This window comes from Eptesicus fuscus, chromosome 2, assembly GCF_027574615.1.
Source record: "Eptesicus fuscus isolate TK198812 chromosome 2, DD_ASM_mEF_20220401, whole genome shotgun sequence".
NCBI classification, from domain to species: domain Eukaryota; kingdom Metazoa; phylum Chordata; class Mammalia; order Chiroptera; family Vespertilionidae; genus Eptesicus; species Eptesicus fuscus.
Window position 1 is genome coordinate 99,036,855 of NC_072474.1, and position 20,665 is coordinate 99,057,519.

The following is a 20,665-nucleotide window of genomic DNA, read 5'->3' on the forward strand; positions in this document are numbered from 1 at the left end:
GCTGACTTCCTTTTATTAAGTATTCTTTAAAAATGTCTTAATTACAAATATACCATTCAGCATATATTATCACCTCCACCACACTGTTAATACTGAGCTGTACTGAGGAAAGAGTTCAATGTTATCTGCATGAGTTCAGAAAAAACTTGTGTAGGCATGTGTCTGTGAGATCCAAATGTCTAAACCAATACAGTTATTTTTGTGTTATTTCAGTTGCTGTCTTTAAATATATACAGATCAGATTTCATCTTGAATGCTTCAAGATTTGGCCTCATTTCAACCCTCAATTTTAAGAATTTTAACCAATGCATGAACATTAGAAATTTACTACCACCCACACTTATATTTTCTAAATATTATATAGTCTAAATCTATTAAAAGACATATCCTATACTGAATGCATTTTAAAACCTAAAGAAAAGCTTTATCCAACCTGAGATTGAAATTATTATGAACTAAATTTGCAACAAAAACTCTGTTTTGCATATAGCAACTTATTAATGTTGCTTATATAATTTTCAAAAATAACTATTTATAAAATAAAAAGAGAATTAATTGTGTTAAGGGATTATAAAATAAATTTATTTTGGCTTCCTAATCACTTTATTTTATTTTATCTATCTTTACTTAATACATTTTCCTAAAAATTACCTACATGGAAATAATGCAAAGCTTTCAGAAATAAAGTTGCTTTAATAATACTGCTATAAACAAAAAGGTAAGAAAAAGAAGAAAAGGAAGAAGTATCCAGCCTGTGTTTTGTGTTTAAACCACTGTATTTAGAGTTCACTGATTTTACTGTTATACCTCTGTGGCAATTAGTATCTACCTTTGCTTAGTCCCATAGGAAGGGTAAATTAACAGTTTTCTAAGTCTAGCTAAACCATTTTCATTACTGCAAAGAAGAAAGCAGTTTAAATAATGTATTTCAGAATATAACATCTTAAAAGTTGGGTTTCATTTAAAACTATGAATTATTACCTTTGGAAATTTTTGAGTCATTTTGTATAAATATGCAAGGGCCAAGTTCTGACACCCAAGCACTACTCTCATCAATTATCTATTAATTAAGCTTCATTATCATCCAATATTATAATTGCAATGGTAAAAAGTGTATCTAATCAACTATATAGTTTCTCTCAGTATCCTCATGGGATTGACTTCAGGACTCCAAACATCAAAATCCTAGGTGCTCCAGTCTCTTACATGAAATGGTGCCACCTACGCACACCCTCTTGTATAATTTAACTCATCTCTGGATTACTTATAATATCTACACATTGTAAATGCTATGCAAATGCTATGTAAATAGTTGTTAAACTCTATTTTCTAGGGAATAATGACAAGGAAAAAAAAGTTTGTCCATGGTTAGTATAAATGAAACCATCCTTTTATAGCATACATCAGCAATAATGTAACATTGTTCAAACAATATTTTCTATCTGCAGTTGGCTGAATATCAGATGTGAAACCCATGGATATGGAGGGCCTACTGTACTTTAAAAATAAGACTGATTTTTTTTGGTATCTGACAAGGGGCAAAGATGTTACCAAATGTTTACCAGGTTTCTACAGTTTCTTGAGGAACCCACTTTTCCACTAACAGCAGCATGTCCCAAGATAATCTCCAAAGGTCTGAGTATGTGTGCTAAACCAACACAATCCCTTGGAGAGGCAGAGAAGTACTTTTCCTCTTTCCTTTATTTGGTTTCGTTTCAAAGCCTTTTCTTTTTCATGAAAGTTCTACTCGTTCTATCTATGCACAACTGGGCTCTCCCACTGGAATTCACATTTCTTTTCTTCTGATACGGCTGCTGTGTAATTTACCTGAGGAGCATAGCAAACAATTTCAAAATTGGAGAGGTTTTTTTTTATTTTCCCCCTAATTAGAACCACCAAATTAAAACAAACAACTTAATTTTTACATGTTATCATACCGGCTTTTAGCTATGACTGTTTGGGTGAGATGAAAACTACCTGAAGTTTTCAGAAGACTTAAAATGATAAAAATAATTAGTGCTGAAAGAGGGGGTAAATCTGAAGAAAAAGATTCAGTTTTTTGTGGAATGGAGAGGAAAAGATAAATGATAAATAGCTATAAATAGATGGTAAATATTCATAAAAAGCATTAAATATCCTATATACTAAAAGGCTAATATGCAAATTGACCAAACAGCGGAACAATTGGTTGCTATGATGCACATTGACCACCAGGGGGCAGATGCTCAATGCAGAAGCTGCCCCCTGGTGGTCAGTGAGCTCTCACAGGGGGAGCGCCGCTCAGCCAGAAGCCCTGAGTGGAGCTCACGGCTGGCAAGCATGGTGGCGGGAGCCTCTCCTGCCTCTGCGGCAGTGCTAAGGATGGCTGACTGATGGCTTAGGCCTGCTTCCCAGGGTCTAAGCTGTCAGTCGGACATCCCCCGAGGGCTCCTGGATTGCAGGCTGGACTGAGGGACCCCCCCCCCCCACTGAGTGTATGAATTTCATACACCAGGCCTCTAGTATATATACAAATACTAGATCCACCCAAAGATGTCTATGACCTAATCCCAGGAACATATGGATACCTTAGGTAACATGGCAAGGGAGAATTGAAGTGGCAGATCACTTGCCCTTGAGATGGGAAGATTATCCTGGCTTTTCCAGACAGACCCAATGCAATCAAACTGTGCTTAGAAGTAGAAGAAAGAGGCAGAGGGAAACTGAAGAGATGACATCCTTAGAGATATGTTGCTTTAACGATGGAAGAATGGGCCACTAGTGAAAGAATGTGGGAGGTTGGCCTCTAAAAGCTAGAAAGGGTAACAAAAAGGATCCTACTTCAGAGCCTACAAAAAGAAGGAAGACTTGCTAACAGCTTGATGTTTGCCTAGGAATACCCACTTTGGACTTCTGACCTCCAGAACAGTAAGTTAATAAACTTGAGTTGTTTTTAGCCACTAAGTTACTGATAAAATTTGTGAAAGCCGAATTAGGAAATGAACATATACATACATACACTTGCCTCATTCTTTTGTACTTAAAGATAAACACTGTCTATATCAAAGCCAAACAATAGAAACATAATGCAAATTCCACATAACAGAAACAAGAATAATTTAAAACGTCCTTGTAGCCATGTTTAAATTAATAAAAGAATCAAGATTAATTCTAATAAAGCCTTTTACTCAACCCAATATATCCAAAATAGTAACATATCAATATGTCATCAATAAGACAATATCTCACATTATTTCTATTCATACTAAGTCTTCTAAATCTGTCAATGGTATACTGAAGGCATATCTCAATTGGCACTAGCCACATGTCAATTGCTCAAATGTCACAACTGTATTGTAGTTGTTGTATTGAACAGCACAGATCCATATACAGAGATGTTTTAGCTTTTGGAAGCCAATTTTTGTGACGGTTTTGAATATATCTATATGATTTCAACTATAATTGTATTATTTTATCTATTTTTAAAAGATTGTAATTTATTTCTAAGTATTCAAAGTGCATGTGCTTTGACTTCCACCAAGACATTGCACAAATCGTCCAAACATGAACACAAAAATTCAAATGGTAACAAAACCATCTTAACATATGAATGATTTTCAACTAAGTGGAAATATGTGGTATTTACACATCTTTCATGCATTGAGTTGGGCATGTTGGAAAGCTGATCTTTAAGTTTCATATAAGTTTGGGGTTTTTTTTATCATCTATTTTTCCCAACTTGAATTTCTATATATATATACTCTATTTTTACACTTAAAAGTTAGAAATCAAATTTTCATAGTACAAAACAAAGTAAAATAAAATAGATCTGCTTCTTTCTATCTATTTCTGAATGGCTGATATTCACATCACAGTTCAGCTGCCACGAACCTGCCATGGGTCATGGTGTCTGTTGAGAGACATGGAGCTGAAACAGCCTGAGGATTGCAGGCATGAACACAGGTACTCCATTTCAACCCTTTCTATGACTGGCTGAGATATGCAGCTTTCAAATCCTTATAATTTGGGATAATTTATATAAAGGCAAAAATGCATAGTTTTCTTTCTTAATGAGATTTTAAATGGACATTTCACAAAAAGATAAGTAGTTTTGATTCTGATCATCAATAATCCTGCAATTCTTTTTTTATTTCAACCTAAGAAGGTAGTAGGATCTTTCCCATTATGCTTGGTTTTCTAAAGAGAGCTGATACATCTACCAGGATTTTAAGTAATTCTACTGATATTTTAAAATGTCAACTAGGCAGTTGAGTCTTTTTCACTGCCCATATATACAGAGTCTATCCAAATAACTACCAACCTACTATTCTTTTTCCTTTTCTAGTTTTCCGACCTACACACTTCGGGGATGCTATAAACTGTGAAGATCTCCCACACACGAGCACCCTCTTCTAAACATTTGGTGGGCCTTGCAGCTATTTTTGTTTGTTTGTTTGCTCCAATTGTATCCCAAACTTCCATTTAATTTGCAATATACCAAATCTTCCAACCTTAGTCTTTTTTTAAGGAAGTTACCATGTGGCAAAAACTTTAAACTGAAGGTGTTCTTCAAAATTCTTAAAATATTTTATTTCATGTAAAAAATAAAATAAAATAAAACTCCTAGATGCTTTTTCACTGACTTGGCTTTGCTTTGCTTTTCTTGTAAGGCTGTAACAAAACCTTAGCGCATCTGATGCCCACATATGAGCATGCTACTTTTTGACAATTGTTTAATCCTTATGTTAGAAACAGGTTTTCCCCTATAATCAACACAGTATTGTGCTTTGTGAATGATTACTCACATCATTATTACTCTCCAAAGTATCTTGCCTTTTTGATGGTTCCTTCTTTATATATTTTAATTCAATCTAGATCATAGACACATGACATCCACAGGAACCATGATTCATTTTGGAAAGGCAAAACATCCATATCCCGATGTCAAAGTATATGATAAAGTATCCTTCTTAGATTTACTTCAAAAATATTATAGTCAAGTACAGTTTCCATCCACATAGGATCCCCTAGTAGAAAATGCAGACACTAGGCTGGCATCTATCTCAGCTCCTTCAACTTCACATGCAACTGAAGTGAGAGGGTGTTGACATCTTAGGAAGTTCAAAATGACAGTGGGATGTGTGGGGATTGTTCATCACAGAAGAGTTAGACAACTGCCCTCATTGGGCATTGACATTAATGATAGAAGTTATAGGGCTGGGTATTAAAAACTTACTATATTTGTATTTTATTTTAGCATTAGTCACCCCTCCATCCATTCAGTTGGTAATGCCAGCTTCTTCTCCTTCAACTGGCATTGTGATTTATAAGATCACAGATGAAGGCTCCCTAAATTACAAGAACCATAACCTAAGTTTGGTTGCCATAAAGTAATTGGCCCCGTCTGAAAGCCCATAGGTACATGGCTTGACAATTCTACTATTAAAAATAAAACCTTAAAGTAGAAGCTCAAGAGAAACATCATTGCATTGAATGCATTCCTCCCTCCTGGGACAATTCTTTAAATACTTGAAAATAGTATTAGTTCCCTTAAACTGTATAAAATTGTTGTACTGAGGCACCCTGTAAGATCACCCTATAAGTTTGTGAGGCCAGTGGAGGTGAAAGTGCTAAAGCCCACGGGTACTGTTTGTATTCAGCTGGGTTGGGAATTATTCATTGTTAGTCACCTAAAAGGAAAAAAAAATGTTCTTTTTGAGGACATATTGTATTCATGTAACCCATTATGCAACATTAAGAATGAGGCTGGTGCCCCAGCTGGTTTGGCTCAGTGGATAGAGCGTCGGCCTGTGGACCAAAAGGTCCTGGGTTAGATTCCAGTCAAGGGCACATCCCGATGTCAAAGTATATGATGAAGTATCCTTCTTAGATTTACTTAAAAAATCTAAGTAGATTTTTGGTTGCAGGCTCCTCCCTGGCCAGGCCCTGGTCAGGGATCATGCAAGAGGCAACCAATCGATGTGTTTCTCTCACATCAATATTTCTCTCTGTCTTTCCCTCTCTCTTTCACTTTTCCTAAAAATCAATGGAAAAATATCCTCAGGTGAGGATTAACAACAAAATAAAACAAAACAAAAAATGAATGAGACTGCCTGACATGCTGACATTTGCTTAACACTAGGAAAGAAGCCCAATGCCCCATGCTTTGAATTACTAGCTTCCTTAACTTGTACCATAACTCTACAATGGATGAAGCATTATTATCTCTATGCACTAATGAAGAAATTGAGGACTTGAGAAGCTTAGTTATTTGCCCAAGGTCATTCAGCTGGTCAAAGAACTAGAACTTAACCCCACGTCTAGTTGACTCCAAAGCCAAGGCATTAACTGTCATATAAGAAACATGTTAGAAATAGCTCTATGGCTAATATCACACAAACTATTTTTATGTACATTCATTTATGTTTATATATATTTATTAACATCCCACTAATAAAAATTACATATACAGATACTCACGCATATGTCTATAACATTAATTTATAGAATATATTTTAATTATATTCAATGAAGGAGAAGGGTAAAAACACAGGAGACAAAATTACCATCAGAAATTAACAAATGGAGCCCTGAGTCTCCAATAAATATAACCAGTTTTATTCTTTGGGGTCTATTTCAAGGGCTAATTTGAAACCATTTAATCTGCCTTTTTAAGTTATATGAGAACCTGAGTATCTAAATCTGCACTGTCCATTATGATAATCACTAGCCAATGTGGCTACTTAAATTTAAATTAGGATTGAGTAAAATTTGAAAGATCAGTTCCTGGGTCATAAGAGTAGTGGTCTTAATGGAACTAAGGACCAACTAATGTTTTCATCAAGGATTTTCTACGCTAACTCTTTCCCCCTGGCACAGTCTCTGTTCTCTTTCCTCCTCTCACAACTGTACACTCAGAAGAAGATACACTGTTGGTCATTTTCACATCATATCTAACAGAGTACAGTAGACAAGCTGTCTGTTTAAATGAAGGTGAAGGCTGGCAAAACAGGGACTGATATTGGGACTTGGGAGTGAGGAGTGAGGCTCAGTTTTCTTTCCACAGTAGTCAATGGCAAATTTCACGAGAAATAATTTTAAGAAACAACATTTTAGTGGTGACTTGAGTACTTCTAGATTAGACTTCTAGATTACATTGGAAGAGGAAGTGTTTTAAAACAGACGGGGTTTATTTTTGAAATCCATGACATTTGAATTGCAAGAAATAGTGAAAGGCAAGAAAGAGATGAAGATGAGCAAAGCAATGAGCGTTTCCATCTACAAAATCTCCTTTTTAAAAGTGAGGAGAATAGAATGCCTTCTTCCCTTACTTTAACCAACCCCAATTTTCTTCACTATATATGTAAAGAATTTTAGATAATTATTTTACACCCATTATGAACAAAAAAAGGGTATGGTATTATTATACTTAACCATTTCCATAAGTGACTTATAAAAGCGTTTGCATTTTTGAAATGAGAGGTTGAGCAAGATGGTAGTTTAGATTGTGAACCCATTAAGCAGAGTGGGCTCATGCATGCTTTGTCTCATTTTCAGCCCTTGATAATGGTTTCCATGATAAAGACCAGTATCAGTGGCATCATTATTTTTAATAGCACTAATGATTTTCATAATCCCAATAGCATTCACCAACTCTAATACGGCTGTTGAATTTTATAAGTGGTTTGCTTAAGTCTATTTAATATCAATTTAATTAGGCTTTCAGAAAGGTAGATTGACTTAAATTATTTTAAAAGATTTTATTGTATATAAAAGAACACATTGGTGAAAAAACAACCTGTGACTATTTTGAAAAAAGGAAATTAATTTTTTGAGGTACTGGTTAGAAAGAGTGAAACATTTTTTTTCTTCATATATGAGAGTTAAGAATATAAATGGCAAAAAGGGGATATTTATGGCAAAACCATAGCATTTTGGAAAAGAATTATCTCTATTACAATTATCATGTTGAAAAAATTTCTATAGTAGATAGATTGATAGATAGATAGATATAGATATACAGGGCTGACAAAAATAGATTTACAGTTGTGAATACACAAAACAGTTAATTCTTATATTATTATTTATTAATTATTGCATTATTTTCCATATGAACAACTGTAAATATACCTTTGCCCCACCCTGTATATATATAAATATTGCCAACTTTTTTGAGGCTATCACTGTACATTTTCCTCCCTATATACACAAGTTATAAATTTCCACAAATGTAGAATGATGATGAATGTTTGATGTTATTTGACTAATTACATAAAAAGTCTATTATAATTGTAAAAAGAATCAGCCCAACAGAATTAAATGTTTAATCCTTAGGGAAATTACTTTTGTTTATGATCAATGAGCCTATTTTTCTTTATTCATCAACATTCTAACTTCTTTCATCTCTACATTATATTTTCATATACCACATACATTATTTGGAATCTTTTAAAAAATCAATATTATGTGTCTACATTCTAAAACTTTTTTAGTCACATCTTGAGGAAAATTTCTCAATCTCCCTCCCTCTCTCTTTTTACATCAAAATATTTTGGGGGGGTCAGATGATCAGTAATATGTTGGAAATACACAACATGGTGCTCACTCAATCCTTAGCTACTACTCTATATTACTTCCTTAGCTTGGTCACAAATAGCTAATTCATTGCGTAACCTCCAAATCATGGGCTAGAGTCGCCATGAGAAGAGGTTGGAGCTTACAAGTGTGCCGTGCCTTGCTTTTATTAGTACTGCCCATTCTCTTAGTACCTGCAGTTCCTTGGAATGGTGCGGCACCTGTAAAAGGTTAATGAGCATAGAGACTTTCAGGCATAATCAAATTACAGACAGACACTACACAGACATTTCATGGGTAGACAAGCAACATGCACGCTGCAGGCACACTACAGGTGGCAGGTATTACTGCGGCTCCACCAGTGGAATAGCCTACAGATAATGTATATATATTTTTTCAACTTGGTGAGATACCATTTTCAATTACTATTTTAAAAAGAGGGAGGAAATTGTTTTCCCACAGTTTTTAGGCATAGTTATCTTAGCTAGAGTTCCAACCAGATACTTATATCATCTGTTTTGTTACAGATCATTAGAAATCTCCTCAAATTTATCAAATGAATCAATTTAATGTTTAAAAAACAATGTTTTTTTTAAGGCCTGATCCACTTCTATCCAAAAAGTATTGAATTCACAATTCAGGCACCTTATCTATACTATATTAGATAAACATCTTTACTACTAAAAAATAAATTATGATTTATGGTCTGCAATAAACACTTTAATAGATTTGAACTCTCTGGGCTATTAAAAAGTAAAGTGAGGACTTTTTGATGAATTCATTTTTTAAAAATCAAAGTGCCAGGTTTTATAAAAATTCCCAATTATTTGCTTAAAAAATTGCATTCATTGCTGTTTGAGACCATCAAGCACCAATGGACATGCATTAATACTACCATCATTGCAGAGGGCCTGCAGAGAAAGAGTTCTTCCATTCCCAGTTTCATTTTTTAAAACAATCTTTTGCTATTTTTGTAGCTCTCAGCACTAATACAGAGGTAATCAAATTAGCATTAGCAGTTCATGTTGCAAACTTCAATTTGCATTGCTACAACATCAAAGTAAAAATATTTGCATAGCAAAAGTAAAAGAGATGGGATTTATATTCATTTAGTGTCTTACACAAAACTAAGTAGGCCTTGGTGGTAAAGTAAATGATAAATAGTTCACAAATATCAAAATTAAATATATTTCTATTTCTTTTCAAAAAATCCCAAGGCCTGTGCACTAAATGCTAATGACACGTGAATATTAGAAAAAGAATGGAATATGACAGTGCATATGGAAAATGTTGGGTTTCTCATATTCTGAGAATTCTGTTTAAATTAATTTCAGACTATAGTGTTTACAACTGTTTATAATTCAGAGTATGTAGGTGATAAATCTATCTATCTATCTATCTATCTATCTATCTATCATCTAACATACTTCAATATCCCAAGTCTAATTATTTCACCATGTAGGGAAATGTAGTGGCTTTGATATACTGTGGACATACTTATGACAAAATAGTGTGATTTCCAAAAACACACACACACATATTCCTCATTTTTCATTATATACTGTTATCATGAAGTTTCCATCTGCTTATCACAACAGCTAATGTTTGATTATTCCTTTCTAATGATGTGATTTATATGATCAAATTGAGAGGAACACATAATATTTGTGAATGGGTATTTTTATGCAGCCTATGTCTATACACTTGCCACAGGATAGCATGTTTTTATAGAAGCCAATCTAGCCTTTAAAATAATTTGCATTCCAGTCTTAGTTCATTCTCACCCTGACAGTGACCTAGTGAATGACCACTGTTTGTAATAATAATGCCCTCCCTAAAATTTAATTATCACCTAAATAACCTAGGCTGCATTATGTTCTTTCCTCCCTGTCACACATTCCTAAATTGCTTAATATGAGAATATTTCCTAGGCTATAAGTATATAACTGTACACTGCTATTTTATGTTATAGTTTCATATTCTAACTAATTTTTTAAACTAAAACATATTGCTATGGTATTACCATGCTTTGAGATATGTAAAAAAATAGAATTAAATGTATTCAAATGTGTTTTTCCTTTTAATCTTATATGTGTATCTGAAAAGGAGAGAAAATGCTGTTTTATGGGCCCTTCTCATGATTTAAAACTGTATAACAAAATTTGAGAAATACTGACAAGATTTCCCAGATATACTGTAAATAATATCCATGATATTTTTATAGCTACCAAGTGGGTTTCAAGGAGCTAATTTAACATCTACATTTGGAAACATTTGAGGCATTAACCAGGTGCCTTTATAGAAGAGACATACCAGGTATAAATAAACAAGAAAAAGAAAGGATTTTCATGTAGACACTTTAGGCAAAATGTGTATAGTTTATTACCTTCTCCTAACTTTTAGTGAGCTATAAGTTAATTACATGATATTTAGATATGGTAAGCAGGCAAAATGATGAGTATTGCATTCATTTAATAATGAAAGATTTCTTATCCTTGGAATAAACCTTGTGTCTGTTGTTATTGATTTTTTTTTTTTTTGCTTTTCCCTGTGAGTTGGAAAAGAAGAAGAGTTTTGTAGAATGGTAGAAAAATAATAATGAGATTTTTCTCCATCATAAAATAGAATCTTAAAGGAATGGGCTGAGGAAAGGGTCAATCTCTCTAATCTACAGCCTATAAAACTGTAATTTCCATGTAGGTGTGAAATAGCACAATGCGTTACAGAATTCTTTGCCCAAGGACAAAGTTACTTTCAAGTGCATGCTGACTATATTAGAATAATATTACATTTTAGGTAAAATAATTAAATTTTACAAGGATCACCTTTGTCATTGTTCAACCATTTCTTCATAATAATGTTATACAGTCATTTTTTGACAGGGGACAAGTGAAATAGGGATTGTTTATGCATATCTCACAAGTTTTGCTTTGAGGATTTGTTCCAACCTCTATATAACAGTGAATCATCTAATGATCTAAAGTGGAAATAATATTTTGTTTGTATGTTTTAAGAATGCTCCTTATAGCTATAAACCATCTTCATGGGAAATAATAATAATGCTATTCTAAGGAATATAAGAACTTAATTTTTTTAAAAGATTAAAAGCGACCTTTTAGAAAGGCAGGACAGAGATCTGAATAATAATGTAATCAGTAGCTATCGTTTGGAAGACAAGGAGAAATCAACTGCGAGTCAAAAATACTAAAACTTATATATCTACAACTCAATAGAAAGTATTAATAGTAGAAGGAAAATTTCAACTTTTAAATAAGAATTCAAGATGTGAATAAAGTTTTCGTTTTTGTTAAGAAGAAAAATTAAGAAAAAACTCTCAAGTCCTCTAAGTATTACGGTGGAAATTATGATGCTTTTCAAGGTGATTCTTACACAGGCTTTGCTTTAAGAAGGCCACAGTAATTAGTATATCTTGGATTTTAAAATTTTGCTTAAAAAACTATTGTAGTTTGTTGCAGAATCAGGAAATGGTAGTACATCTATTTTGTTGTTGTTGTTCTTTTAAAACTAAATAGATCAGGAGAAACAAAATTTGGTGATAAAGTACTGAAGTATCTAAGATTATATAGGGCAAATCTTCCTTTTACAGATAAGAACATTGGACAGCACAGGAAAATAGTTTGCTGGAGGTCACAAAGCCAGGAGTCAATTCCAGGTTCACAAACTCTAAGAATTGGAATAATTTCAATATGAGGATGATTAAAATAACCTAAGAATTAATAAAGCTCTACTCTTTGACAGGCACTATGATTCATGCTTTATATACATTTATTTTCCTTCTCAAACTAACACAGTTCATGCAGCTAAGGATTTTAGTAAATTTTCAAATGAAAATATTGAATGTCAGACCAGGTAAATTGTCCAAGGTCACAAAGCTAGTAAGTTGGTTGTTTAGTCTTCGCTAAAACCCACGGCATTTTCTTCCCTATGCCACGTTCTTTCGATTTTTACATGCTAAAATATCTGAAGTTCAAGTCCTGTTTGACAGCCAACCTAATATAGAATACTATTTGTTGAAATAATGAAGATGATAATCTATAATACTTCCTGAAAAGGAATCCAAATATAAATTCAATACGTAATTAGCTAAACTTGGGGCTCATAGCAAAGATTAATGAAGCTTGCAGACAAGAGGACATACAAAACAATGTATGAATATGTCCTTCCTTTAATGGTGCTACTAATCTAGGCTTTTGCCACTCATGAAAACATATCTCATTTGAGGGAAAGTGTTCTTCACACAGGTTTACACTCATCTTGGCTGACTTTCTTTCTCTAAGATGAGTGTTTTATTTGGATTCAGCATGCCACATTCTACTTGGATCACTTTATTGCCTGTGGAGAGAGATGTCCTTGTAGTTGACCTTGAAATTTCATTGCCGTAGAAAGTAGTAAACTGGTTGCCATTACAGGTGACTCATAAGAACCCAGAAATAATTTTTGGAATTATATATTGACAGACATTTTTTCTCTTGGATATATAATTCCGACCTTTAAGTTTTGCTCTCACTTTATTTTTTCTTTGAGACATCAATTATCTTAGACTAATGGTCACAGAATCACAGCCTTTTAGAGTTAGATGAAAAGACCTGTAATGCCAGTGAGTCCAATTACCTTATGTTTACGTATGACCAAACTAAATAAAACTGGATTAAAAAACACATTAAGGAGAAATGGAAGATTCAAGATCAGATATTGAATTTCTCACCGAGTGCTCGTTCCATTGTTCTCACAATAACAATGGTGGGCGAGCATTTCACTTGCAACAAGATTCCCACACGTTTAAAGGTAAGAACCGAAGACTGGCCTTGTTCCAAGAATGCCTTTTGAAGCCCTTTCTGTTTCCTTGTAGCCTCTAGCTATGACTACCATATTTTATATTAAAACTAACCCCTGCATACTGATCCCTCCCCACAGCTCATCTTTACTGCCCTCGCAGAATAGTCACGTGATTATTTTTTGTATTTTACATATTTTTATTAATTAATGTGCTTAAACTGAGAGCATGTTTTTCTGATTCCATTAATCTCCCAGCTCTGTAAATAATAAACACTTTTTTCCCCAAGGGCATCAGTCTCAGAACTACAGATACTGGAGACAGAGCATTACTTACTAGTGTAAGAAGCCTTAGCACAGCCAGTCTCATGAATTTACTGCAGAGCAATGTGGTAAGATTTTTGTTAAATCCACACAAAGGCTTTCTTTGGTTGAGTGGTGTGGGCACTCTGACAGCACTATCAATAGAGAAACGGAAATATACTGTTACAATGCTATTATTAGTATTTATATCAGCTCTAGTGCTCTTGATAAATGAAGCCACATTAATTAGTTTCAGGATCTTATTCTCACTTTGGCATATCCACTAGCACTCTGAACATGCAATTAAAATATTTCAAAATGTCACTTATGTTTCCATTCTACAAGAAATGCATACTGATTGTGGCCACTTGGTTTGTACTGGGCCCCATATATTTAAAAACAAAAATATGTTACCATTTTTGGGATTAAGAAATCTCTCCTACATTGCTTGCAATAAAATCTGGTTAAAAAAAACCCTATAATAATCATTCAAATAAATGTATGACTATACTATTTTTCTGAGTATGAAAAATATGATTATAAAATTATTTTAAAGATTCAACCCTGATAAGTTTGCTTCCCTTTTATCTTGGAAAATGTAAATTCAGTGATGATTTTTGGGATGAGAATCAGTGAAAGCAGATAGCTTTTTGGACATTCCATACATTAAATTTGCTCTTTATTGAACAAATAGCATAGTTGATTTGAAAAGTGGATTGTTACCCATGAATTGATCTTAAAGCAAATTATCATTCCCTCTTAAATTTTTGGAGATCTTCATCTTTGTCCAACAAATACCAGTATTCCTTTGGATTATATTAAGTATAGTTTAAAAGAAAACTGTTACCTTATTTTTTCTTTTCCATTGAAAAACTACATTACAGATTAGATAGATGAAAATAAAGATTAAAAATACATGTACACATATAGAGACAGATTTGTGTGTGTGTGTGAGTAACAATAACTCGGACAATATTTTTTCCAAATTATTTGACCATTGTAACGCCAACTTGACCTTTTAGGGAGAAGTAGTCACAGACCACAGTAAAGATACAAAAGGGATGCCTGCAGCTACTCCCTTGATCCTCACAAGAGGCAAGAGGCACCTGGACAAGTAAGCATTGAGGCATGTTATCACAGCTTTCCCATAATTGATGAATTGAATATTGTGAAAAGAACATGTCACATACCTGTCAGATCTCAACTGCAGTTAATGTTTAAAGCTTAAAACACTGAAATATGTTCTTCAAATCTTTAGCACCCTCCAAAATCAATAATACAGAAAACTTCAAAATTCCACCTCAACTCTTCAGGAATGTTCTAGGGGCCTTCAGGACTAGAATCAAATGCTTCTCCTCTCCCGGGGATGTGAAGGACAGGAGCAGAGCAGAGATGACACAAGGAAAAGAGGGCAAGGAGAAAGGACTATTACATGTGAGGGAGGTCAGTCAAGGAGCTGAAAGAATACAAACAGAAATGCTGACAACGCCAGTGGCATGTTCACATAACGGAGCAGTTCATAGGTGTCATGCAGAGGGTAAAGGGTTGATTTCCGCCTTCTCACATGAAGGGTTACGTTGAGAAGGAGGACATTTGAAAAGGGATTCCCATATTAGGAGTCTGGGTGGAGAGGATAGCTTTTTTTTCTGATCATCAAATCAAACCTTGGTGTCTGCCTTGAATGGCACCGTGATTCTATTTCATATGGCTGAGAAAGTAGCAGAGGGGCTCTTGAGAGGGAAGACCAGAGCATAAAGAGCATTGCCAGGAAAAAGGGATGGAGGAGAGAAATGAGCAGAAACTGGGAGAGAAGTTGTGGGTGAGAGAGCTTACTGGAAAGGCTTGTGATGACTCCTAAGGAGAGAGGCACGTGAAAGGAAGGGAAGAACTAGGCATTCCTCTTCTCTCTCTCTCCACACTCCCCTCTGCCCCCCTATCACTCCATCTCCCTTCTAATAGAGTCCATGTTCCACCGGAAACAGAACATGGCTGACCCATAAAGGTGAATGCTATTCTAAAGTTTAAAACATATAAATGCTGACTCTCTCTATGCTGGGGGGAAAAAAGGAAAGAAAATGAATAAGACTAACATCATAAAAAAATAAAACCTGTGTCATAGAGCACAAAGCATTTCCATATCAGATCGACACTGGCATCAGACGACTTCAATAAAGGAGTGAGGTTAAGAAGAAGGGTGATGGCTGGGTCCTTTCTTATTCTTGGATGCTGCATTATAATACATAAGCTGATATATTTTATTAATTTAAACGAGGATCTTTGAGGAGTTTGTTCTTCATTCAGTGATAGAATACGGGCTTTTTATTATCTGAACTGGATTTGATTTCTAATAAAATATTGGCTTCCACCTTGGGTAGCAAGGAAGCAGATAGTTCAATGTGAGACAGTCATGTTATGAAAAATTGTGATATTTTTTCACGCAGCTCAAACCTCCTGTGTTATCCATCAAATTTATTTCCCTTGTAACTAAATCTGTCATAAATCTAGGCATCCAAAAATGAAATATGTTTCCCGACAATAATCTACTGTCAATAAACTTAATAAAGCCTTCAAATAGTACAACACTTTCTCATGGTTTTAAACTGCTTAACAAATAAATTATTGATCTTGGTAGTTGAAGATAATATTAATAATAATCTACAAATATGGAAATGAGGCATGGGGAAGGGTTAATTTGTCCCAACCACTGGATCTCTACTTTTCTTTTAATCTTTCATGATTATAAACAAATAAAATCATAGGTAAATGCATATTTTGATTGAATTTATAGTTATTCAAAATTAACCAAAATTAATTTTATTTTTAAATTTAAGAATTATTGGAAAAATTGAAGAATAAAAAAATGAGCCGTTTTATTTGAAATTATTATTAGAATTGTTTTTCTTACATGACAATGAATGAATCTTTTGTATCAGTATGACACCACTTTTTTTTGTTGTTGTTCACAAGCCTTGTATTTTCTTTATTTAGACTCCATTGGAGAAAGCACATTATTAATATTGAAGTTAGGAATAATTCTTAATGTTCATTTGGCTTTATTACAGGTCTGTCACTATCAGTGACTCGTACTAAATTATGTTAAACATGGAAGGGAATCCCATGCTGTCCCTAAAAACTGAATATGCTCTTAACAGAACAAAAAACATCTGGGTTAGTTGTAACATCTCAGTTTTAATAATGATCTTGTAAGTTTCAGATTATTTATGACTTTGACTTATTAGTCTGATACTTAGGAAAAGGCGTATTTTGTTACCAGAAAGCTCTAGTATAGTCATGTGAATACTTTTTGCCTAGTGCTATTTTATGTAAAACTCAGTATATGTAAAGTGAAACATGACAATACCATGTTATCTTAAAGCAAGAAGAATCCTTAGCTTTTATCTAAGTGAACAAAGAAATCAGAAGTTTCCTTATTCCTCAAAACTATTAACACAGTTGATCTAATAGTTCATCAAAGGGAAAGGAACTAGAGGCACCATTGTTCAGACTGTTAATATCAAGAGGCAATGTCCCAATATACTCTCAGGATGGGGTCATGATGCCATATCAGTGTACAGGAAAAGAAATGCCATCAGACTGAGGGTTATAATAAAAATTTCTACAACATGGCAGATGAAGCCATCTGCATGGAATGTACCCTCACAACTGAAGAATCTGGTCCAACAAGTTCTAAAAAAATAATTCAGTTTATGCATGCTTGTAACCAGATATTGGAACAGATACAAAAGTAACAAAATAGTCCCCAACTTCAAGGGTCTTTTGGTCTCACTGGACATCAAAGCATATTTAGGTGAAAAAGAAGTAACAATATTAGTCAATGAGAATAAAATAAAGACTGGAATTCCACATCACATGATAGTGCCTGCCATATTGTGCGTGCCAGAAGAGTGATGGTGGAGTGACAAAGTTCTGGTGTGATTTGAAACAGAATACATTTTATATTATCAAAATATATTGCAAAATCAAACTGAGGAGACAGAAGCTAGGTAGATACTGTGTGTGTGTGGGGGGGGGGGGAGGCACCACAGAAAGGGAAAGTAAAACCCAAGAACCCAACTAGGCAGAGTTACTAAGACACCCCAATTGGACAGGAAAGGCAGGGTGCGTGTGACAGGCATGAACATGAAAATGTATGGATATTACTAAGACAGACAGCATGCAGATAACCAATCACAAGGCAATGAGGCAAGCATGTATACAAAAATGCACATGCTCCCGTCCCTTCTCTCCCTGCTGAGCGCACAAAGGATTCCTCACCTTCCTGTGAGGGGGAGCACATCCCCTGTGCCCATGTGGCTTAGGGCCATGTGGGCCTCCACACCTGGACTAATAGACTTTAATGAGCTTGGATGCTGAGCCACTCCTGACTGTAACATAGAAAGGAAGCTCCAGGCACTAGCCTGCTCCTGGAACTCCAGCTGCACCTTTTCCAGGACTGGCTTCTCCCAATGAACATCGGTTCCACTAACCATTTTTGTCAGCCATTTTATTCAATTACTACGAATTTTTCATATCTGTTGTATAAAAGGCTTTTAACAGAAGATATTAGAAATTCCTGCATATGTATCAATATTGTGTATTGAGGGCAGATTGAAGTCTTTAGAATTAAATTTTACCCAGATAAGTAAAACAACCATACTTTCATTAAGAATGACTATTTACAAATAAACACAGCATGGATTTAAGTAACCTGCTATTCCTCATGAAACTGAACTTGGTAAATATTTAGTTTGGTAGTTACACAGTTTCCAGATAAGCTATTGATTACTTTTAATAAAGTAAAACTTCTCACTTATTAACCTTGAAAATTAAGACTTATAATTGTTTACTCTTATTTTACAATGACTTTTGTTCCAAGAATTAGATTAGAAATAGGCAATAAGACCTTATTCATCAATAACAGCCAAACATTTTTCTGTACAGCTTTATTTACTAGCTTTCCTTTAATCACTTGATATTGAAAATAGCTATAAAATGTTATGGTGGTGCTAGGAATCAGTCTTTGATTTGAGAGATTCATTTTTGGAAACTAGACATTAAAGCTCACTTATATTGTCATTTGCATGTGTTAGCCAGGGAAATCATAATTGTGAAGTGATCGCATTTATGAATAACCACATTATGAGGGTTGTAAACTCTTTGAAAGTAAGAAAAATGCTCACCTGAGGAGGTAGGGATTTATTTGCCAGGGCTGAACAGGATTGAAAGACATAATGGGCATGCTGCAGGGGGTCTGTGAGTAGAGGCCAAAGGGCTGTCTGGGGAACACTGCAGTTCTTATCTGATTTAAATACATTCAGAGGGATGTGGGAGGGACCAGCTTTAACACTGACAGAAAATAGGCATTGATAAATATTACAATTGTTGCACTTTCAAGTCAAACGGACTTTTCATTATTATAACAAGAGTGACTCAATCTCCAGCTGCTATCAGAATGTGAAGTGTGAGGAGCTAAAAGGAAGGAAGGAAGGAAGGAAGGAAGGAAGGAAGGAAGGAAGGAAGGAAGGAAGGAAGGAAGGAAGGAAGGAAGGAAGGAAGGAAGGAAGGAAGGAAATTTGGGGAAACTAACATCATCTTGCTTTGTAAAATATAAGTACCTTAAAAGAATAAGATGGATGGGCACAGGTAGTAAATATTAATCATGTCTGGGAATGTCTTTGGCTGATCATTTAAACATTTGGTAGTCTTGCTAGGATATGAAAACACTGAAAATGTCAGGGTTTCAAGTATGAGTAAAACTATTCTTGTATAATAATGATTCTCCCTGTGTGAAGCAAGGGCCTGTATTTATATTAGTAATTATGAAGAAAAAAAAAGGATTTTGATGATTTGAGAGAGATATTACTCATTTCTAGAACATTCCAGACTGGTATGTCCTCTCTGCAAGTCTTTTTCATAAGCCAACCTATGAGTGGTTCGAGATGATCAGTGCTCAATGAAATGAAAACCATCTCCAGTTCCTGGTAAGAGAGTACACACACAGAGGAGGGGGGAGGGGTGAGAGAGGAGGGAGAGAGAGAGAGAGAGAGAGAGAGAGAGAGAGAGAGAGAGAATGTGTCTGCTCCCTGAAATCTTTCTGCTGACAGTCCAGCTGGCTGACAGCTCCATAGTCGGTCTCATGCCAGACAGATGTGTGCAGCTGCCCCCCAGCCCTGAGGGCTCTTTCCAGTGAGATAACAACCTGTGTGTTTAACTTAGGCTGTGCAGAGTGAGAAAGACTGCGAGAAACATAAGCCAAGTAACTAAAGGACTTTTTCTTTTGTATTATTACTAATCCCTCTCAGCTTACGTTTTTCTCCCCAGCTCTATCGCTTTCAAAATAGCCCCCACAGATATCATTAAGAAACAGAGATACTCCAGCATTTTTTGAATGCTTACTTACATTAAATATGGCCAGACCATAGACACCATTGGGCAGGGCTATGTTCTCCAAAGGAGGTTATAAAATTCTACCCTACAGGCTTAATTGGTCTTGGCATTCCTGGACATTTTGGTTTCTTATAAAAAATTAGCTTGAGGGAAAGATTCGCCTTTTTACTTAGCCAATGCACAACTGGTAGTTTCCATTCCTCAAGTCCCATGGCAGCTTTCACTATTTCCTATCACTAAGGGGGGAAAAGGGGGTGAGAGGCTTGTGTGATAAAAGTCTCTATAAGCAATTTTAGTTCATTAAGTATCTGATTTGGGTTATAAAGTGATGCATGTTTAAATTAAAAAAAAGAAAGACTTTCATGTTTAGTGGGAAAGTGTTGTCTCTGTGGAGAATTTCTGTTTTGTTTTCCTCCCCAGGTTGCATTATATGTAGTAATCAAAGAGAGAAACAGAAAGAAAAACAGAGAGTGGGGAGGAAGGGAAGGAGGAAAGGAAATCAGAGAGAAAGGAACTTCAATGATCAGATTTCATTTACTGACAAGGGAACTTAGGCTTTGGCAATGAGAAATAGGAAGCATCTAGTCATGTTTTTTTCTCCTGAGCAATTCTAGAGGAGATTGGGCTA

At 34.8% G+C, this 20,665-nt stretch overlaps 1 protein-coding gene and 1 long non-coding RNA gene across 5 annotated transcripts in view; one reads left to right on the top strand and one right to left on the bottom strand.

Annotated features, from left to right (window-relative positions):
* PCDH7 (protocadherin 7) overlaps window positions 1–20,665 on the bottom strand; it is a 431,945-nt gene that overhangs the window by 153,711 nt on the left and 257,569 nt on the right. The gene's annotated exons all lie outside the window — the stretch shown is intronic.
* LOC114231043 (uncharacterized) lies at window positions 2,559–13,678 on the top strand. Of its 2 annotated transcripts, XR_008558852.1 has the most exons (4): window positions 2,559–2,907; window positions 3,855–3,942; window positions 4,325–4,402; window positions 13,638–13,678. It is a non-coding gene; the product is annotated as an uncharacterized LOC114231043 (long non-coding RNA). The 2 variants fall into 2 exon arrangements; XR_003617014.2 differs by lacking the exon at window positions 13,638–13,678 and having other exon boundaries at window positions 4,325–4,602.